We start from the raw sequence: 23474 nt of genomic DNA on the forward strand, positions 1-23474 counted from the left end.
CATTCTTATTACGGCCTCTTCAACGCCCACTTATGGCGGCCGCAGATTTGTACGCAATCTGAAAAGAAAAAAAGAGAGATTGAGGGCGGCAGAGAAGTTAACAAAAAGGATGTTCCATTCTACCAAACATCCCACACGAGCGGCATCGCCTACTCGGAAAGCGCGCAATAAAATAACTCTGCCATATTTCAGAGTTAAGCGGTAGAAGAAGAAATATTAAGGACGTAGGAAGTCTGACATCAGCCAAGCGATGGTCTTTTCGTCTAGGTTTGGCGGTGCCCAGCAACGAAGTGGTCACGCTCTTTGTGCCGGATTCGAGCCACTTCTCAGGGTTAAGCTGGCCGTTATTCTCTTCTGCAAAAGGCGGACACGTGGGTGCAACCAAGAATATAAACAAGAGCTGAAGTGATCCCTTCACAGGATCGAACGTCGAGCTTTGTTGTTCGAGGATTAACGTCAGGAACAGTGAGGTTACTGCGTGCTCTCTTTGTGTGTGTGTATGTATGTGTGCCGAAGAGGGGGCTTATTAACGCGTGTCTTGTGTACTGTCGGTTGAAAGGGCTTTTGTTTTACCGCACTTCCGACAAAGGACAGAATAGATAGCGAATGAACAAGAAAGAGAGACTTGAGGCTTAAGAGGAGGCCGTAATATCAGCAAGTTCCGAGTGTGTGTCGACCGTAGCATCCAAGACAAGTCGCTTTGAAAGCGTTTAATTTTCGTTTGGTGTCTGTGTCTGCGTCGCAGTGGGATTAAAGATAACATACAACAGAAACTAGAAACTACGTTAGGAGGTTAGGCTTCTGGAAAATTGAGAGCGCTTTTTCTGCTTGAAGAGGCACCGGCGTTGCTGACAAAATCAGAAACGAACTGCACGATTTGTCCCTCTTGCAGAGGCCTACAGAGCGTCTGTGGTTTCACATCGTTTTAGTAAAATGAAATCCTCCGAGCTCTTGACGTATCTGAGAAAGAGATCGTAAGCGGAATCGGCATATGGCTGCGCTTGGGTGGATGTCAGTGAGTAACTACTCCCTTATTTCCCCCACTTTTACGGCTGTTTCTAGCTTACCTCAAGTATATCAGTGTGGAACACAACACAGCGCAACCTTTTAAAAAGAACAAATAAAATATGGAGACCACTGCACTGAATTCAACCCAATTTTCAAGAATTTTAGCCCCAGAGAAACCGGTCACTAGGCCAAAGGAAAGCTGGTGCCCATAATACCACAGCTGGGTATGCGGCAGCACTGCCGAGTAGCCGGATGATCAATCCTCTAGGCTACCGTTGCGGTTTGAGTAAAGAGGACTATGGCAAAACGTACTTTTCTGGTCCACACGTGCTGAGGTCATATAACATTTTCCTAGCTTATGACCCTAAACAAGCAGAACCTCAGGCCACGGAAAACTCTCTAATCACTAGAAACCTGTAGGTACCGGGCGACACCGGGAGTCAAACCCTGCATCTTCCGCATGCGAAATGGATACTAAAACTACCAGGTAATCTGTAGAATAGGCAAAGTCAACTTAATTATTTAAATCAGCGCTTCGTCCCTGTGTGCGTAAACATAACGCTGAGAAAAAAAAACGGAAAAAATTGCCGGCGACTACAAGAACGCCGATGGGACTGACATGCCAACAATCGTAGCCGCCTGTTCACTAGAGTCATGCCATGTATTTTAAAGGGCGGCCCCTGAGGAACTGCGCAAACTGGAATTCGATGGCTGATTACAGAAAAAGCTCTGGGTTTACTAACATTTCAATACTCATGGCACGTTTGTGCGGCCTCAATTTGCATTAAACAACACGTCGTTGGAATACACCAGTTCGTTAGATGGCCGTGCTGGTAGCTTCGTGTAAATGAAAGACAATTTATTTATTTATTTTTTATTCACATTTCCTGCAGCGCCGTAAGGCATAATTGCAGGGGGGATACAAAAATACAATTTTCAAAGATACATCATACAGCATGCGACATGGACTCAACCTCTGGTACAAAAAGTTATGTAAAATGAAAAGGATCGTCAATGTGAAATCACATCAGTAAAACTAAGGAATTGGAGAAAGCGAAGTATGAAGAGCGGGAAAGAGTATCCAAGTACATAAAGCACATCAGAGGTCCGACTCTGACAACACTGCACGAAACTTTGCTTCGGACTGGCATTCGATCACAGAGTGGGGAAGCTTGTTCCATTCATTGATGGTATGAACCGCCGCAGTGGCTGAGTGGATATGGCGCTCGGCTGCTGGCTCGAAAGACGCGGGCTCGATCCCGGCCACGGCGGTTGAATTTCGATGGAGGCGAAATTCTAGAGGCCCATGTACTGTGCGATGTCAGTGCACGCTAAAGAACCCCAGGTGGTCGAAATTTCCGGAGAACTTCACTATGGCGTCTCTCATAGCCTTAGTCGCTTTGGGACGTTAAACCCCCATAAACCATAAACCTTAAACCATTGATGGTATGTGAAAAAAAAAAGTGTATGCATCAGTACGACACGTCATTTCATGTATCCTCCATTCGTGGTCGCATCTTCTTGATATAAAATGTGGTGGAAGCAAATAAGTTATAGAGCTAATCGCAGTTCTATTGCAGTAAATGCGGTAGAGAAGTTCTAACTTAATTCGCAAACGGCGCTTTTCCAGTGAGTCCCATTTCAACCCCTGCTTGATGCAGCTACTACGGACATTAAAAGTGTATTTGTTTGTGACAAATTGCGCTGCACGATTCTGCACACGCTCCAGCATATCACAATGGGTCCCAATTTTTGAGCTATATTTGTCATATGTCTTCAGCCACCGTAGTACTTGGCGCGATCAACATCACACTATTAGTTTCTCTGCAGATATTCCACTTACCATTGGGGACGGTATGCAGCCACGTTAGATGCCAGACTGACTGTTAACATGTATTGCTTTAGAATACACAAATCTGGATTGACAATTTCCAATTTTCTTTTCCCGAATGAATGTTTTCTAACCTACAAGTAGCAGAACTTACCTGTGATTAAGTCCCGGCTGATATCAAGGCACCATTGGATGCACGCGACTCGATATGAAAGGCAGTGCTGAGCACAGGCAAAAGGGAATGTTACGGTATGGTATGGTATGGTATGGTATGGTATGGTATGGTATGGTATGGTATGGTATGGTATGGTATGGTATGGTATGGTATGGTATGGTATGGTATAATATGGAATGGCAATGTGTGGTATGGTATGGAGTGGTGTGGCACGGTATAGTAAGGTATGGTATGGTATTATATAAAGGCTTCAATATACCAAAAGACGTGCATAATAAAGAATAGAGTCCATAAAGAACGGCTCCTCATCAATTTCGGCCACTTTGGGCTTTTTTAACGTGTTTCAACTTTGCAGAAAAAATGGGGGTCTTTTGCGTTTCACCTTCATTAAAATGCGACCGCTGCTGCCGGGATTTTATCCGGCGTCTTTGGGCTCAGCAGCCAAAGGCCAAATCCACTAAGCCGAATAAAAATAGAAGGAAAATTTAGCCTGACAAAAAGCCGCCTGAAAGCACAAGCACCGGTTGGTTGAAGTGTTGTTCCTTCGTAAGTTGACGCAAACTCTGTTTTGTAGTTGACTGATTAATTAATTAATATTTAATGTATGTATTTATTTGTTGTTTGTTTGTTTACTTGTTTGCTTGCTTGATTGATTGACTGATTGATTGATCGATTGATTGATTGATTTTTACAACACCAAATGAACACTGTGGGATGTTAGGTAGCCATAGAGGAATGTTCTATTGAATTTCGACAATTAGGGAATTTTTAACGCGCACCGACGTCTCAGTACACGGGAACTGAGATTTCTCTCCAGCAAATTGCCAGTCCCAGGACAGAAATTGCTACCTTGAGGTGAGGTGGCGAACGGCTTATGTACTAAGCCACATTTGCGGTTATTAATAAAGAGCTCTTACACCTAACGCTGGCTAAAGATTAACATTAACGTGCTGCTCTTGTTTAGAATTTTGCGGATGAATTTAGTCCTGTTTCTATCGGTCAAAAAAATGAAGGAAAAAGTTCCCAGTGCGCTAACCACTAGGGCGGAGAGTCGCCTTAGTAAAGGTCGACCAATAAAGGTTAAGTAAGATAAACAAGCCACCTGAATATGCCTCATCTCATATTGTTGAGATTGCAGAAGGAGGCAGCAGTGCTCCACAGGCAATTTCTGTCCGTAACTACTCTACTCTGGAGCATAGTACTAGTGCTTCGTCAATGTCATTCTGTAGCAGCAGTCCCATATGTACAATATAAAGGGTTTATAGCAGACATTCTTATAAGCCTGGATTTTGACTGAGTTAACAGATAGGCAGGAAAGCCTGTGTGCATAATAAAATTTAAATGGCATTCTCCTCTTTTTTCAGTCTCATAAACTTTGATCTCATAACCATCAACGAGATTAGCGACATCTACACGTGCTCTATATTACGTACATTGCCAACAGAAATAGCAACCACTTTAGTACATTTGAGAGTGAAGCTTGGAAGGAAGGTTGTCTATTATCCAACGTGCTGTTGGTAGTGCGCAGCAATATTCTTCGGCGGAAAGCAACATCTTATTGTTTTGAATTAAGCTACCCCAGTAACTATGTTTAGTTATCTTCAGTGGCAAATTCCTTTTCGCCGGCATGTGTACCGAAACGCATGTATTGCTTCTCGGGTTAAGAGCAGCTTTTCATATTATCGTTACCTTTGCCAGCACGTAATTCTGTATTTCGTTCATCAATTTTTTAAGCGTGATCACCAATATGCATCCAGATTAGCACGCTGATGAAGAGTCATTTTCCTGAAAGTGTACTCTAACCGCTAATAATGACCCATTATACAGCAACTCGCTAGACACATTTCTCAGGTATTGCACAATCAACGAGCCAAAAAAAAATAGAGAAGTGTATTTTAAAGAAAGCCCTTATTTCGACAGATTTTTTCTAGAGGTCATTACTAAAAAGCATGTTGAAATGTTTGTCTGCAACGTAGGCGCGTGGACGGAGACTCTTCGAGGCAGATTTTAAAACTCTTGCAAGGCTAAGCATCTAGTCATATATAAGTAACACAGCCAATCCCCCACGGCCCTCCCGCCTCCCTTGGCAAGGATAATATAGTGAAGCTCGTCTATAGCCTTGCAGCGTCCGTTGGGCAATTGCAGTTCGCATGAATGGCTCTCAGACAGCCATTTCTCATACTTCTCAAAGGGGTTGCATCAGGCCAGCGCACGCTGTAACTCACGGGAAGAAGCCGACTCTGTACGCCTTCTGTATGAGACAGCGCTTTATCGCAAGCTCTCGCTACAAAGACCCATACGCCTAGTCCATTTGCGACTAGACGTTTCTTACTCCGAAGAGGAGTTTAAGCGGGCGGCTTTGGCCAGAAGCTTGTCCTCTGAAGAGTTCGCTGTGTTATTAAGTTATAGCTGGCTCTACCTACAAAGCTGGTGGAAGGTAAGAATGGTTCTTGAAGGAGCGGCTGGTTCAACGGCTTTGCTGTATTATTGGAAAGAATCATCAATGAATTGAGCGTGGTCATGAATGACAGTGTTGCTTAACCCATAATCCTGTGAAGTCGATCGCGAAGTTATTGAACAACATCGTATTTTTCCAAATTCTGCACAGAAGAGAGCAGAAAGCCTTTTTGGTTCGCTTTTCCTTCATTGTATACTGTTCGGTCGCATTTTGTTTTACAGGAACTCAATGTAACGTAAAGCATAATATCTAAAACTCAAACTAAATGCTTAGAGAGCGTGGCTGAAGCTAAATTTCGACTTTTTAGCCTTATAGGAGAACTTTTGGATGATTAGTTGAAAGCGTTCTTGTGACACCATCGCTCTGCGCGCGTCTCACTGTCTTGGTCGCAACTTGCGCAGGTCTGCATTACTGGACGGAACATTGCGAAAGTGGAGCTTTGCTGCTGACAGCATTGGGTGACCTTTGAGAAGCCTGCTGCGTCGAGTGGATTCTCTGGGCGGTGCGGCATAAAGTCAGCGGAATCTGCGAGCGATCGATGCGGTGAGTAGAACGAAGTTTTCTGTTTTAAAAAGGTAAAAAAAGAATTGAAATGACGTTCCGATGGTATTAAGAGCAGCGTTTTACAGACTTTGCTTCTTTGAAAATTGTACAATATAAAGGTCGCCGTTCCAAATATGAATTTCTTCGCCGCATGAAATCGCAAGACGGAGACGTCTTTTCTCTTGTGAGAAAAGAAGTCGCGAAAGGTAGTGTATTTTTTTTATTTTTCAGGCACTGAAAATACCACTTGCATGTGGGTGAGCTTTAAGGTACGTTTTGACGACGTTAATATTTTTTTTTCAAGAATACATGATTTGATTTTAAATGTCAAGCGTGTGATAAAAAAATTATCTCAGTCAATATAGCAGCTACCACATGCTACGAAGTCTGCCCCTTTTTTTCACTGGGAATTCATTTTCTCCGCATACCACGTTCGCTCCATGCAACGCGCCGCTGATTCGATATGATGTTTTTGTTCAGTTTTTCTTAACGGGTTGCTATGGTTGAAAACAGCTGTTTTGAGGAAATAGCAGTTTTGGGAAGTGATGCCTTCGGCTGCTCTTCTTCTAAACACCATTTTTTTGTATGGTCTCATCAATACCACTACCTGCGAGCACTTCCGCCTTCCTATGCGTTCCCATTCAAAGATGAACGGGACCGTTTACTTGGCACTCTAAAAGTGTCATCGTAAAAGCAGCCGCGGCCCCTCTTACCTATTCGACCTCTCCATATCCCTCTATATACCACACAGCCCACTTCTCCCAACTATCTATCTAGGACATCATAGACCAGTTTTGGTGCCGGCTCCGGCAAAACTGCTTTCTCGGAATTTTTTTGCTTGTTTTATGACCTCACACATGTTCGGGAAAGCTGAAACTGCTTCGTAAAGCGGAGGTATAAGAAAAAAAATAAGAGCAGGATAAATGTAAGGATATGCGGGTCTCAGTCCAGACGCTGCACTGGTAAATTCTCCCTAGAGGCTACGGGAATGAACACGGTATATAACCGCAATAAATTGCCCATTCACACTATCGGCGCAGACATTCCTGTTGGCTTTGCGTTCTTTTTAACCGTTTTGTTATGTACCCTTGCTTAGCAAGCACGATTTATGTCGGGCCAGTTTAGTACGGACATAAAAGTGCAACGGAGGAATAACGAGCACCAGAGGAGAATGCCCATAGCCCCAGGCGCACTGTTTAGGGCAAAAAGAACGGAATCGCGGAGCGGGCTTGACCAGTTTAACAGCACTAACTTTCACTTCCTTTTCATTCGTTAAGCTACTTTTCAATCCCCGATGAATCCAAGATGCCCTGAGCCGTTTCTAGTCTATTTCTGTTTGACCACACACCAAACTGAGGTTATATACGTAGAGAGATATTTTTGAAGAGCACAGCACCGCACAATGAGAAATAATCAAACAAATAAATGTAAGAGTGAATAAAAAAAAGTAAAGAAAGAAAGAAGGCTGAAAGGAGAGAAAGAAGAGTAAGAAAGAAGTTAAAAACACTTACCTTACGACACCGACATTGTATATAAGGAGATATATTCGCAGATGTACATTATTCTGTTATGTGTTTACAAGGCATTAGTATAAGCAGCTATTGATGCCTCTAGCAAAAGTGACGTAAATTCCGCTGTGGTGACGTCACTTCTCTCCGCCCAATCAGCGAGTTTAGCTTCACGGTTAGGCTTTTAATGCTATCGCAGTAAAACAATCACAAGTTGGAATAAGTATTAGCTTGAGGAAACAAGGCGCTGGTGGTACCTGCCGACCCCCTGCCATTGTGTCCTGGGCCGAAACGCGTCAATGACAGAGAGGGAAAGACCGAGTATGAAGGCAGGCAGGCAGGTTAACGAGAAGGGTGTTATGGTTGGATACTCTTAGTTGGGGTAAAGGGAAGGAGAAAAAAAAAGGTGCGAGGTTAAAGCAAAGAGATGAGGGGAAAAAATTAGGAGGGCGCTTAAGCGTCGAAAGTAGATGCGATAAAGCTTTTCTTCTTTCTTTTTAGGTTTTAATTACTGTAACATCAGCGAACATTTCCATTATGACTTACTTTCATACCCACCACAACGCGTTCTCTTGGTGTCCCTCTAGCACGCTTCAACCCGCCCCGGTGGCTCAGTGGTTAGGCGCTCGGCTACTGATCCGGAGTTCCCGGGTTCGAACCCGACCGCGGCGGCTGCGTTTTTATGGAGGCAAAACGCTAAGGCGCCTGTGTGCTGTGCGATGTTAGTGCACGTTAAAGGTCCCCTGGTGGTCGATATTATTCCGGAGCCCTCCACTACGGCACCTCTTTTTTCTTTTATTCTCTCAGTCCCTGCTTTATCCCTTCCCTTACGGCGCGGTTCGGGTGTCCAACGATATATGAAACAGATACTGCGCCATTTCCTTTCCCCCAAAAAACCAACCAACCAATTCAACCAATGGCGTAAAACATCGCGTCATTGTAACAAAGGCCATGCTGGAGAAACAAAACCCCTTTGTGGCATATTCGTTGCGCGCCCGCCTGATACGCAGAGGGCCTGTGTTCGAACCCCAATGCCGGTGAAGTTTTTCATTTGAAACTTCTGGGAATATTTTCGTCACGTTCCTGAGCCCTTCCTATCAATCCTACGTCACGGTGACGGACTTACGCCCAAGCAGCTGAAAATCTTCTCTGCTCCACAAGCACCATCTGTCGCGCAACCATGACGCGGTCAGAAAAATTCAGGGGGGCATTTTGTTTACCTAAAGTGCGGTGAGACGACGGCCTTTAGCGCGGTGTTGCTGCTTTTGTCACTGATGTGGGGTTAAGATGTTAATTAATGCACCATTGTTTGTGAATCTTAAATACTGGAGGGATTTTGAACGGCATCCATCTGATTCGACGCCTTTCTGCGCTCTCCGGCGTCCTATACAAGGAGAACCACATACGAGTTAGCTGGAAGCAGCGTAGTCGTCTCCTGATCGGTGTCTGCGCTGTCTGTAGGTTTTACTGCTCGTGACATGGCAGTGATCGAGTTTGCCTAAAGCGCGCAACATGGCCTGGTAGTTACGTGTAGTGTATGCGATTGCAGCGCCCTCAGCAACCGTGGAATATTTGCTCGGGGTTCCTTTTTTGAATTTTTTATGTTCTGTATTCCGTACAGAAAAATTGAAATCGTCTCAAGGCGATGACGCACAAATCAGAAAACTGAACGTCAAGAGTGCTCGGAAAGCATAAGTATGGAAAACAAGTTTTACGAAGATGTTGTTTCTTTGTAGCCGCGGTCATCATATCTGCAATGATATTAGCTCGCGTATAACTTAGCTTTGCCGGTTGAGCAACTTTTGTTAACATGTGGTGATTATGGGCGTCAGCTTAGAAAAAGGCGAAATGTGTTTATAGTGCGTTGTTTGTTTATATAAGTACGACTGAATTTTCTTTCTCAATGCAGCACGGTCAAAAATAAAATGTAAAAAAGCTTAGACAAACTGTACGGTACACTAGAAATGGAATGTATGAATTATCCTGAGGGGATATTTCCTAAAATGCAGAGGAAAAAACCTGGATCGGGCAATAAAAGTAAACAAAACGTAGTGCATGCAACAGGAATTTTTTCCGTTCTGATTTATTTCATTGTTGAAACAAAATTCGTACACTCTATATCGGAATCGCCTTGCCATAAATGTTTTTCTTCGCTATTCGTAACAGCAAAAACTTTGCATGCACGGCAACCAGCGCGGTTGCCGTGCATGCAACAAGCGCGTATCAATGAAATTCTAAAGTTTTCTTGAAATAAATAAAAAAAAGAACAGAACCAGCAGCAAAAACCCTCGAGATCGTTGGGTTCGTAAGAGCTGGTCTTCGAACATCTCAGTTTTCGTGGCGTGCGTGTTTCAACGAGCCGTGCTCGGAAACGCTCTTGGGTTCCAAAGGAGCTTATCGCTTTTCGTTCAACAATAGAAAAAGTAGATGACGGAGGACGACATACAACGTTTTTTCTTCTCTCCGCGCGTCTGAGAGGGGGGGGGGGGGTCTTCACGTGACCGGCGGTGAAATCAAATTATTCGGTGGTGCGCTTCGTAGTTTTCTTATGCGGGACACCGTTTGAGAAGACTCCGCCTCTACGAGTTCTGAAGAACTTTGGTTTTCTATTTGCATGTTACCCGGTACTGAACAGCTCTCAGATCGCTCGCACCCAGAGCAGCATTCCTGCCACGTTTTCTTGTCTTGTCATTCCGTGGGTGCGAATCGAACACTTCCCGTGCCCATCGCTCGCTTTCTTGCCGCTTTCAGCTGTTTGTATTGCTTTTTTTATAGAGCGGGGGGGGGGGGGGGGTAAAGTAAACATTCCGACAAAATTCTGGTGCGATCGAATCCTTTTCGTTTAACCCTGCTCTTGCTACCATCACTTGGATGTCCGAAGTGTGAGATGCCCCTAGTGAAAGTTAATAATCTCATTACGAATGCGCGAGCGTCTGCTTTATCAGTACACATGCAGTGGAAAAAAAAGTCTTAGTTGTTTCCTTTCAGCCTGTCTTAGTTGTACGGTGCAGCATTGAGGTAGCTGTAAACCTGAGATGAGCTGAGAAATTGCGGAAGAATTCGCGAACTGCATCTCGCACGCAGAAATGATTGCTGATTACATGAGACCATTCTCTCTAATACCATCACTGTAAGCGATGATACTACAGAAGAAACATTAAATGAATGAATGGATGAATGAACGAACGAACGAACGAACGAACGAACGAACGAACGAACGAATGAATGAATGAATGAATGAATGAATGAATGATGAATGAATGAATGAATGAATGAATGAATGAATGAATGAATGAATGAATGAGATGCGATGGAGAGGCACTGTGGGCAGATGCTGTGGTTGGCCCCCTGCGCAACAGTAAATTTTCGCATGGTTTAGCAAAGCAAAAGTTTGCAATGATTCTTGTATACTATGCTAAAATGAGTCCATAAAAAAAACTATTTGCACGCTGTTTGCGTGCGTAAAAGCAGACCACAGTACCAGGTATGTGTCGCCTTTATCCTAGAGCACTGTACAGAAACCGCGCATCAAAGCAAGGTTCCCAGAATGAATGCATTGCAAACGACGGCACTCCTGTTAATGGAATCGCCGACAAAGATTGAAAGATCAAACTAAAAATGTTAGAATAAACTCGTCAGCACCAGCGTCATCACAGCCTAACTACGACCGCAGGAGGACAAAGGGCATCCGCCTATGTGTCCCTCCAATTACTCTGCCCTTTGCCAGCTGCAGCCACCGTATCCTCGCAATCCTCGCAAACTTCATTCTCATGCGCCCACATAACTTTCTGCCGTCCTCTGCTACGCTTGCCTTCTCTTTGAATCCACTCTATCACCCTTAATGACTAGCGGTTATCATGCCTTCGCGTTACATGCCCTACCCAAGCCCATTTCTTCCTCTTCATTTCGACTAGGATTTCATTTAGTCGCGTTTCTTCCCTCACCCACTCTGCCCTTTTCCGGTCCCATAACGTTACAATTATCATTTTTCTTTCCGTAGCTGGCTGCGCTATCCTTAGTTTAAATTGAGTACTTTTCGTTATCCTCCACGGTTCTGCCCCATGAGTGAGTTCTGGTAAGTTGCAGATGTTGCATACTTTTCTCTTCAGCGATATTAGTAAACTGCCATCTGTGATCTGAGAAAATCAGCCAAAATGCACTCCACCTCATTTTTATTCTCCTAGTTATTTCACTCTAATTATCTGTACGTGCGGTCACTGCCTGTCCTCCTTATCACGCCCAGCACCTCGCTACAAATTACAGATATATAAGATGTTTAATTATTATTAGCCGTTTTTTCTATCCTGTGTAACTACAGCGGGTGTCTTCCTTACAATGCTGACGCTACTTTTAGTCTTAAACCGTATTCTTCTGAATACCGAGACGGGCAAGAATTACTTTTTTGTTGTGCATTCTTGGCGCTGTTTTTTGTTTTATTTTTTTGGTGCCAGGTACCGTTACAGATCACCAGTAGCAGCCACTTCTCGTAAGAAAAAAAAGGGGTAGAGGGGGGGGGGTTAAGAACGCAAAAAGAAACGATCAAAGAAAGCAAGAATAAAATAGAAGTGAAAGAGATCTTTGAGTTTAGGGTGTCATGCGGCTAAATTGTGGGGTCATGTGACGGCGTGTGTCGCCTGGACAAATACGGAAGGTTTCAAGTTTGTTCTCGGGAATACGTCTCCACTTCGCGGTGTTGAATTCTGTCTGCCCGAGATTAACATAATTGAATAAAAACAGGGTTTTTTCCTTTGCCCTTGTCAAGTGTTTGAGAAAATTATTTTGAGCTGGGAGGTCAGTAGAATGAAACAGGAACGCTGGCCTTACTTTAAGAAAAAAAGCAATTTTCTGAAAAAAAAAATTTTTGAACGTGAGCTTCCAATTTCGTTGTGCTTAGCTGGGGACACGGAAAAGTTACGACGAAGGAACCTTAACAAGTAACCTTAGCTAAAGTGTTTCAAGAAGGTAGCAACGAGGGAGGAAGTTAAGGTATTTTCATGTGTATCCCACATGAACAAAATTCTCAGAAATGAGAAAATAACTTAGCATGGTTCTCTCTCCTGAACGCCCCACTGTTACACCGACCGATTTGCAAGAGGAGATGAAAGATGTACCGGGGCCAAAATGGCAGATGTGGGGTGCGCAACGACTACCGGTTAGCCGAAAAACCTGCCCAGTCGTAATTCCGAAAAAGAGGAACTCAAGTTGCTTTAAAGGTTCACGTCAATTTTTGCTGCGTGAAGAAAGAGCAGTTCTCAAACATTTCTTGGTCTTGACACCGTGCGGACGTTCACAGCAATGAAAAATTAATAGAGACAACATGGACGTGAGTTTAGTTAGAACAACCACGCGGAAATAATGCACTTAAAGTACTAAAAGAAGCATAGCCATTCAGATCTAACGGGGACACGACTATAAATGACTATATATGTCGTGAAAGGAGAAAAGTAGAAAGCGGAAGCAATCTTTATTGCCCGTACTAAACGTACACATAAATGTAATGATAATTTCTCAGCTGTAATAAAAACAATAGACATAATTGTACCAGCTGTAAACTAAAAAAAATCGGTCGAATTCTAGCTTACCTTCGTACTACTATATTTAAAGTATTACATGCACAGGAAATATTTTAGCAGGGTAGCCTGAGACCAGCCGTTTGTTTTCTCGAAACTATCTAGAAAGTGCTTACTTTTTTAGCGAAAACTACATTGGCCACGAACTCTCAGTTTAGGCGTGCTCGCATTCCCACCGTGGTCGCACCGAACCACGTGACCAATCACGTGACTGGTCATGTGACCAACCGCGTGATGAACCATGTGACAGCAACTAGCCATACAGCCAGACTAAGCTGAACTTGCAATCAAGATTAACCAAGGCTAACCAAGCTATGCCTTAGCTTTCGCTACGTATATCCTGACATTATTCGCGCTGACTTAAACTTCTTCCAGAAGATTAACTGCCCTTTTTTGTCTTCTTGTTGGCCACTTTCATCCGCTATAGCACCTGAAATGCCTATTTCTCCAAAGGCATTCCGGCGTGCGTGGCCTGCACAAATCTTTTAGTTGTTATTTTTTATTAGTTTGTGAGAACTACTTACAGCTTCACCTTCTGGAAAACAGGGTGAGTGGAGGCAGGTAGAACTGAAAAAGTTATTTGTCTCCATAAAAGGCCTTTCGCCATTCTCGGTGAAAGGCTGTCTTCTGGGCAATATCACCTTTAGGATTCGGAAAATGCCGCTGCTCGAAAATTGTTTCGTCCTAAAGGCGATACTTTAGCTGAGGCTCTGGAACTTGCTGCTGACCTCTCCAGATGGCCGCTGAGCATGGACTGACGAGAAAATAAACAACCTTCCGGTGGATTTCTTGGAACAGAAAAAATAGCAGAGAACGTTTTTCCTGACGCCACACCTTTGCAGGTTGCTATTCCCACCAGAATGTAGGTTCCTGTTATTTATTTCGTTTCTGCATCGAAAAGGCTTGTTGTGTTTGTTTATATTGTCCGTAGATGGTGGCGTGGACGAAATGCTTTCCTCGAAACGTATAAAAACACTCCTGCAGCTCTAACACAACATCGTTTTTATTCGCGCACGCTCCAGAATTTATGAAGCTTCTCGCTGTTTAAATGATAACCTTGTTTGTTTTTTCGCAATAGTAACCACCTACATTTCTGCAAGCTCTTTCAAGCCTAAACGTTAACCTTTAGGGAAGATTTCGTGCCATAGGTTCTATGTATCGTGATGCTTTTTTTGAATTGTAGCGAAAAGCCTCTGTCTTCTTTACTATTCTGCAGGAATTCCTCAAAATCTTATTACATTACAGAAAGAAGTTCATCAAAAAGCATTTAGGTTTGAGCTCGGCCATAAATCGCAGAAGAGGAATATTTTTGTTCAATTGTACAAATATTTTGTGGAGTTTTTCATTTGTCTTCTTTCAAGGGATTCAGCTTCGAAGCTTACTCGAGTTTTCTTTAACGGAGCCGGATGGTGCTGAATGATTGCTTCAAAAAATCTCTAGAGAGTTCTTTAATAGCACCAGGCCTTCAGTAATAATAGCGATCGAAGAGCAGATGGCAATGCATGTAAAAAAGATTAAAAGTTACTGTTTCGCGACACAGTTTGGTGAATGGTACAATGCAGATCTTATTTCTTCGTTTCCTTGATTAACTGCTGGCTGCGTGTTTTATTGGGAAACCGAACACTTATTCCTCTTTTTTGAAACGGTACTCAGAGCCTGGAATTCGGATCTCATTCTAAAGTCTGAAAACCAATCCAGACAAACTAACCAGGAAATTTTCTTACGGAAGTCGCGTAGAGAACTCCTAACACGAAAGACTGTAGAATTAAAGGTAACCGCTCTCTTTTTTTGCTTTCCTTAACGTTGTTTTTTCGGTGAAAAAAAAATTTTCCGGTTTTATCATCACAGGTGCCTTGCCTTTGTAAAATGTTAGCCCTCATGGTTAGGGAAACATGAACGCTAGCAAGATGGCCATATTTCTGAAGGAATAATGCGCTCTGCTGCGGGGCTCACGCTTCGCATATCAAACTGCGAACTATAAACAGAAAAAAATAAATGTGACCAGAACAGGGTAATTAGCGGAACGACATATTATGTATGACGAAACAGATTTAACTTCGGAAGCACCAATGTTATTCGAGCATGGAAAATTTGAAAAGCGCTGCTGAAACTGCAGATCCACAAATACGATCATACACAGTGATACCAAGCTGTCTAATCTTATTAGTGCATTTCGGTGCGGAACTAACTAAGTGATGACTAATGTAAACGGAATACTTTGGGTTTGCGTAGCGAATAGTTATTAACTGTTCGTAACTTGTGTTGTGAAAGAGGTAAGAAATAAACAGGAAGCCAGAATGCTTCTTTTGGAAAGGTTCTTGGGTTGTTGCATAAATACATGCTGTGTCTTTAGTTCTGCAAAACGTTGTTTGTGTCCGTTTCTGATTTTTACTTTGACCGTTGGTTTAGCGGAAGCGCTATATAGGCTTATCAGTTTGGTTGCTAGGCAATAAGAAATAAGGAAGCTGTAAAAAAAACAACTATAAACTCCAGAAGCTGTTTCCGCGTATTTCGAGGTAGCTGTTGTTATTCGTGGCCTCTGATCTCGTGCGGCCGAAAGCGACGGTGAATCTGTTCACCGACAACCACCAAGTATTTTAGTTGCTGCTGTTGCAGGGGAGTTGTTCGTTTCTTTGCGCGCAGAATTTATCCCAATAGATTGTTCGTTTCAGTGCCTCCGCTGTCCGCTAGTCTGTTGGTGGCGCTTTCATCCCCGCGAGACAGCGTCGTCAGCATGAAAGAATAAACCTTAACAGAACGCTCCTCACTCCTTTCCAGTGCCCATATGTTTTAGATTTCTGTTCAGAGAACTACAATTTAAAGTTTTTTTTTTATGAACCTGCGTGATATCCCCCTACTACATACAGGGATATTATGAATTTTAAAAATAGTTTCATCAGCGACCTACTGTCTTGTTTATAGCTTCTTTTGCGCTGTCGACAATCAATGCCACACTTGAAGTTAATATTATTTCACCGCTTTGCGTATCGTCTACTCTAATTTTTGAAAGAAACTAACATGCACAAGGTGCCGCTTATCATTCTAGTGAGTACAACATCGTCTACGACGCTGTGGGCTGTCTTGCGCTTTATATAGTGGCTTATATACTGGATGCATTCCTTTTGGGTGAATAAAAAATCAACGTCTTTATCTTGGGTATTCTTATCTTGTCCTGGATTTCCTTTGCAATAAGTTTTTTAGAGTGTCTATTTATTAGGTGGTATGAAATGCACTGTAAATGACATGGAATATTTCGGCATCACTTAGCTTTATCTCTCCGCTAAGCGGCCAAAAAAATGGACAGAATTAAGCACTGTTAAGAAAAATGTGGCAAAACTGCGCTCAAAGGCGAACGCAGATTGTTGTAGTTAAAAGGCCGAAAAAAAAATAACGCACACTGATGCTGATTTGCAAAGGATGCCAGCAAAAAGCACACTAAATTTGTCCATATGCTATCTCTCTTCTTTTTTCTTTATCGTTTTCTGTGATATGAAACGCGTGTTAAATTCGACTAAATGAAACTTTGCGCAAATAATTTTCACTTCAACAGTAGCTGTCCAGTATTTAAATATCACTATTCAAATATCACTATTCGAATATCACTGTTCAAATATCATTATTCAAATATTACTATTAAATTATCGGTATTCAAATATCACTGTACAAATATCACTATTCAAATACAAGTATTGAAATATCACGGTCGGGTGTGCTGGAGCGTGAGAGCCCAAATTTTTGTTAATGGTCGTTTACAGAACAGAATTCAAGCAAAGTCTCGTTTATCGAAGGTGGGCCACAACGCGTCATAGAGAGCCTGTAGGAATAAAATACGCCGAGTGTTCAATAGTACGTCGCCTTTTGCCAAGACCTATAATGCGCACGTCAGAAAAGTGTGACAGTTCGATACCAGTTCCTCGACTACCCAGATGGAATAACTGCTGTAACAGTGAAAATGTTCCACCAAGTGAAACGAAGCTTATATTCAGCACTGTTGCTCAAAATTCAACGCGAAATAGATGAGATAATTTTGCATTCGATAAAATGTGCATTTAAGCGAAAACAACTGACATATCGCAAAGAAATAAAGCTTTTCATGCATATTGATAAATGAAATGAAAAAGAAGACGTGGCGCGAAACTGTTGAGGTTGAACATCAGGTGCCAGAAACGGCATCTGGTGCGAGAAGCGGAAGTGAGTGCCATTCGCACTTCCGCTGCGCCTAAGGCATGGACGCCGAATGTATTAATGAGGAACGTGCTAAATGACCAATTATGTTTCACGTGCAGAAAATGGCCTTTCTGTCGTCCTTCACGGCGTTAGCAATGTTCTACCACCATAATGCAGCTGTAGCCACCTCCGCTAGGTTCCGTGTGGCCTGGAATGATAGCATCGTTCTTGCCTGTACTCGTTATAGAAGTTTTATATACAATGATGCTCAAAGAACTTTTACGCGATAGCATATACAGCTCGTTCGGTAAAAAACCGTCGGCGTAGTCGGCACCGCGAGTCGGAAATAATCGGGGGCTGTGTAAAAACTATCATAACGTGCCAACCGTTCGCTGCAGAATGTTTAGAATGGTGTCATACGAACAGCGTTTCGTGCAGCATAAACTCACTAGTTACGTTAGAGCCTAGCTCGCGGCAGGAATTCGAATCGTGGGGCTATAATCGGGGGCTGCGTAAAAAAATTCCTGTTATGGTAATTTGTAGTTCTGATCATTGATGACTGATTGGTTTGTGATCGGCGATGACGATTAATGAAGCCATTGTAATTAATTGATTAATTAAGAAAATAAATAATGAAAGATTGGAAAAAGAAATTAAAAGGTGTCAAAACGCAAAAATTACAAAGCCAATGCTTGATTTTGCCAATCAGGAAAATTTAGAGCTTGCAATTGATCAATCAATTAGTTTGAATATTTGAAGAAAATGAAAAATGCGTTCAAGGGTGTCAAACTCATCAGAATGGAAAGCCTAGCCCATTACGCTATTGCGTCATGCCCTTATGCGGAGCTTAAGTGTTCTCTCCAATTTTTGCGAACGAATCACCCGTCCGCACAGCCTTTATATAAAACGAGATTTTGGAAGCTAGAACGGCTGAAGTGCAAAAAGCTGCGTGTGCAAGAGCGGCTTCGAGAAATGCCTTCGAAATACGAAATCTAGAGAAAATAAGAAAACACAAGAGGGCTAGCTAGATTAGGCTTGTTGGGGCCAGAACGTATTTTCGCAAGCGCCAAAGTCTGACACGGAGAGCGGTGGGTAGGCGTGGACGAGCGATACTCACAAATCATTAATAACCAGTGAAACCCACCCGTGATTCATGCGCGTCGACTAGAAACTAGAATTACAGCATCGTTAAAAAAACATGTTCCAGGTTGCTAGACCATACTAAGGAACAGCGTCGGTTCCCCATCTATCTGATTATTAAAAAGAGCTTGCGTTCCTAAGCACGACGCTTGTTTTCTTGCTGATCATCTTATTCTTGTGATTCGTAGATGAAGCGCGTTTGGGTTTCGCTGAATAAATGATTTAGAAGAAACGCTCGTCCATGCTTGTCTCCTTGTGTCTGTGTTAATTGTTTGGATAAAGAGATAAAATTGAAACCAAAAGTGTGCCACGTTAACTTTTTTTTCACAGTGATCCTTTTCGTTTTCTATTTTCATTACCAAGAATAACGGTTTGGTTTAATAAGGTATAACGTTCCTAAGCGACTCAGGCTATGAGGGACGGCGTAGTAGAGGGCTACGGATAATTTAGACCACCTGGGGTTCTTTAATGTGCACTGACATCGCACAATACGCGTTCCTCTGGCTTTTCGCCTCCGTCGAAATTCGACCACCGCGGCCGGGTTCGAACCCGCGTCTTTCGGACCAGCAGCCGAGCATCACAACCACTGAGCGACCGCGGCGGCACTCTTAATAATAGGCACGCAAGTTTCAACTTAAACAATATCCGGCATGCACTGCCGCATGTCCGTGTCCCGGCATTGGGGCTGACGCCACCGGCCACCATGTTTTTGTTCGAAGTAAGTGACGAACACCTGCTCTGCGAGCATGCCTTCTTCGCTCGTCGCGTTGAAATTGCCGCTTAGAATACGCCTGCGTCAGAAATTTACCCTGTAGTCACTGAACAAATCCGCATCACAAACAAATGCCCGTTCGTATGGGGAGATGCACCGTTTACGGCTACTCGAGTCGATTGATAATCTTGCGCACCGACGAAAGGTAGCAGCGTGTCGGGTCGCGTCGATTCGAGAACCGAAGCGCGGATAGTAGTTGTCGACAGCAGTGCTTCCGCGAAATCGGAGTGTCCCACGGTTGTGGCGCACTCGTCACAGCGAACGGATCGGCGACTCGGCCACACGCTTTGGTTTGTCTGTGGCGTACACTCTAAACACAAATACACATATATGGGAGTAAAAAGGGTGTAAGCAGTTCTCTAGCGCACACCCTTTTTACTCCCATATTGGTGTATAGGTGTCCTCTATAGAGTCATATAGAGTATAGTTCTCTATGCTCTATAGAGTATAGAGAGGTGCCGTCGCTAGAGGACACCATATAGGTGCCCTCTAACGCACACCCTTTTATAAAAGGGTGTGCGCTAGAGGACAGTTTTCCTCCTTTTTTACTCCCTTTGTTTAGAGTGTATGATCATAAGCCGCAGGTGCATCTGTCAGAGAAGAGCCGCTCATTTTATGTCTTTCGATAAACTCTTTCGTGGAAGCCCACTATGCCTAACGAATGCTCATGGCCTGACTTGGGGAGCCTTAACCTACCGGAGCAGTCCATTTTTGACGCCAAGGCGTTCGTAAATTGTCGGGGCAGCCGTTGATCGTAGGCACCAAAACCGGGCTAGCATGTTAATGTTCATTTTTGCCCTTGCGCTGTGAGGGAAGAAAAAGACAACACGGTAAGGCTGATAATAATTAACACTGGAGCTGCTCTTAATTCTCCCGGGTCCCGCATTAGTGTCGTGTCGTCTTTTGTCAACACAGCGCATAGTGCAAAAACAACTAAACCGGTTACACCTTAGCAAGGTGGTTGCAGTGCAAGCTCGTGAACTTGTAGCATCGCGTTGATGTGAGCGTGACTTTCACACTGCCTACGATGAACATACGTCGCTTGGGTGTGTACGAGTGCATCTAAAACGAAACGCGTGCCCCAAGAGGTCATTCCTAGACCGAGCACAGGACGAGGCTACAGGCTTTCATTTAAATTTTAAGCAAGCTTGTGTGGTGGTCCTGCGACTCTGGATGCAGGATGCAATTAGTCCAAAGAAGTGCGGAGGTTGTCTTAAGAATAAATTTCGAAGCGCCATACGTACAGTCGTGAACAGTATGAGAGGGAACAAACGTTGAACATTAATTTATTGATTACTCCGTAGTTATTTGCGAGAATCAAAATTTTTTAGGTTTTTGTTACTAGTTTTCATCTTGGCGTATAGTATCCGAAATGAATTTTCAGAATTAAGTGTAGAAACAGCAAAAAATGAGCAATTTTTGCTGAATTGTTTTGTTGACTTTCATATAGCTTACTACAGTACATCAGTTGTTCAAGAGTACGTGGGAATCAAAGGAATAAGCTGCCAACAGTTATGAAATGAGCATCACACACACACAGTACCGTGTGAGAGTCGGCGATATCCTCTCCGTAAATACGCCCGAAAGATGCGTCCCTCGAGATTCACGAAAGGGCCGCTATTACTGACTTCTCGAACGAAAAGAAACTTGACATGCAGCTATGTTTCGCCGTTACGCCCGTTTATTGATTCACTCGGGCAACCGTGCACAGCGCAGCGCACCGTATTGAGGCACATTCGTATACGACGCAGTTTCGTGCAGCTAGCGCTTGCGGTGAGTGCACACTCTAAACACAAATACTATATATTGGAGTAAATTGTTCCCCCACACATGACTTCTTTTTAAAATATGAAATCCTGCCAATCTATAGTTTAAACAATTATATACTTTTAATGATATATAAACGCTTTTCACAAAGTGATGAACATTATATTAGTTATCTGGCAAAACTTGAGAAAAACACGCATATCCTGCAGAGTAGACATAAAGAAATTTGGTTAGTGCCGACGCCTAGGGCATATTATACCGAGCAGTCTCTTTTTTATACTGTTCCAGTATTATTAAATAAATTGAACAAAGAATTGTTTGACCCCTTTCAGCATTCAAGTGATGTTATTAAGCTATTTCTTTTTAGCAAGATTACGTAATATTGCACTCAGTTTAAACCTATACCTGTTATTATTTTTTTTTCGTTTCCCCGTGACCAGTTATCTGTTTTTCTAATACCTATGTTTGTGCTGCAATGCATAGCACTGCTTTTTTACAAAGTGTTTTGTTATTTTGTTTCAGTGTTTATTTGGAAAATTGAAAATCTCTGCCTGTGTACTGTACTGCCAAGTTGATAAAGGGGACAGGATCCCTGTCAAGCTTACGAGCTTTTAGTCCTGTCTCCTTCTCTGTCCAAGAGAAAAATAAAGACAATGAAATAAAGTGTCCTCTAGCGCACACCCTTTCACAAAAAGGTGTGCGATAGAGGGCAGTTTTACTCCCTTTTTATTCCATTTGTTTAGAGTGCAGGATGAATCTACGATGTGCGCGGGGGGTCCAAGAGGGAACCTGAAGGCGACACGCTATGTAATCACGCTTGCGGAGCATGAGTTCACCTGAAACATGCACCGTATACATGGCGGCCAGCGGCAACGCACCGCAGCGCCGCGATGCGGTTGTGCACCAATGCATATACCAATGCATATCGCGTTTGCCCAACATTCTTAGAAAAAAATTAAATATTAGAAAACTGTAAGGTGCTGGTGTAAAGATATCGAACGTGGTGATCTATTTTTCCGATATGTAGAAAATATTTTATAGTGTTTCCATCGATCGCATCGAGCAGTTAAGACTGCCATATAAAACCAATGCGGAACGCTTTTGACAACTGCAAACACGTTAATCGGAAAAAAATTCAAGCCTGCCGACGGGAAATCTGCGGATATAATGTAACGAGTAGAAATATGTATTTACAGAAGAGGATCAATGTGTACAGAAAGAGATAGCATAGGAGCAATAGAATAAGGGTCGATAGGTAGGTAGGCCTCAAACAATGCTGGCACATACCCACCGCGGGGGAGTGGCTAAGACACAGGCAGTTAAGGGCTAGAATAATGGTTAGAATAAGGGCTTCTGCCCGAATACAATTCGTTTTCTTCGTCCACATACACAGAAGCACTATGCTTCGTCATCATCTTTGTACAAGTCTACGGCCGTAAGAATATTATTTGTTATAGTGACATCTTTCAGTAAAAGAAAAAGTCGCGCTCATGGAATTTTTCCCGTTGAAAAACGGTTTTGCACACAATTTTTGGGTATGCAGCGCATTGGACGATGTCACGTCAGTCATCATCATCATCATCATCATCATCATCATCATCATCATCATCATCATCATCATCATCATCATCAGCCCTACTACACCCACTGCAGGGCAAAGGCCTCTCCCATGTCTCTCCAATTAACCCTATCCTTTGCCAGCTGCATCCACCCTTTGCCTGCAAACTTCTTAATCTCATCCGCCCATCTAACCTTCTGCCGCCCCCTGCTACGCTTACTTTCTCTTGGAACCCACTCCGTTACCCTTAAAGACCAGCGGTTATCCTGCCTTCGCATTACATGCCCTGCCCAAGCCCATTTCTTTCTCTTGATTTCGACTAGGATGTCATTAACCCGTGTTTGTTCCCTCACCCACTCTGCCCGCTTCCGATATCTTAACGTTACACCTTAGGAAACACGATATTTTTTTATTAGTGTCTCAAGGGTTTCTAGGGGCATTACATGATGCGAGTAGGTAAAAAGTAACTATGAAACAACGTCTCCATCATCATCGCGAGTGCAGAGAAGCGTGGTAGACATACTACTTTCTTTGCGCTATTAATTTATTCGAGTGATACTATTTAATAAGAAAGCTTTCAATTTCATTCTTTTTCTAAGGAGGGCTCCCTTCCGGATGCTTTTAATGTGAGAGCCTTAAAATTTTCACCGGGGAAAAAAATGTCTGGTCGGTCATAAAATCCGCTCATTGCTTAGAAGCAAGTGACGTAGCCATACGGAATAATTCCAATTGGGTGGAGGAAAGTGACGTCAGCAATCCGGAAGGGAGATAACTTTCGATAAAGACATCAACAGTTTTGTAATGCTACCGCATTCCAGCACATAATGTAATTAAGTGTCCCTGTGGATTTTTAATTCATATACCACCTCCCTTGCTTACTACGCGTATGCAGAATTAACGCTGAAAGAAAAGGCAAACCAGCTCCTACAGGCTGCGATGAGGCAATGCTACTCTTAAGCTCTACGGAGAGACTGCAG

The 23474-nt window shown here is 43.1% G+C and overlaps 1 protein-coding gene across 1 annotated transcript in view; it reads left to right on the top strand.

Moving 5' to 3' along the window:
* The first annotated feature begins 5873 nt into the window (after positions 1-5873).
* The window catches only part of LOC144106278 (trissin receptor-like), a 157003-nt gene continuing 139402 nt past the window's right edge, over positions 5874-23474 (top strand). The window contains exon 1 of the mRNA XM_077639042.1: positions 5874-6015. The gene's annotated coding sequence lies outside the window, so the exon portion shown is untranslated. The remainder of the gene's footprint in view (positions 6016-23474) is intronic.

Source organism: Amblyomma americanum, chromosome 10 (assembly GCF_052857255.1).
Source record: "Amblyomma americanum isolate KBUSLIRL-KWMA chromosome 10, ASM5285725v1, whole genome shotgun sequence".
Classification (NCBI taxonomy): domain Eukaryota; kingdom Metazoa; phylum Arthropoda; class Arachnida; order Ixodida; family Ixodidae; genus Amblyomma; species Amblyomma americanum.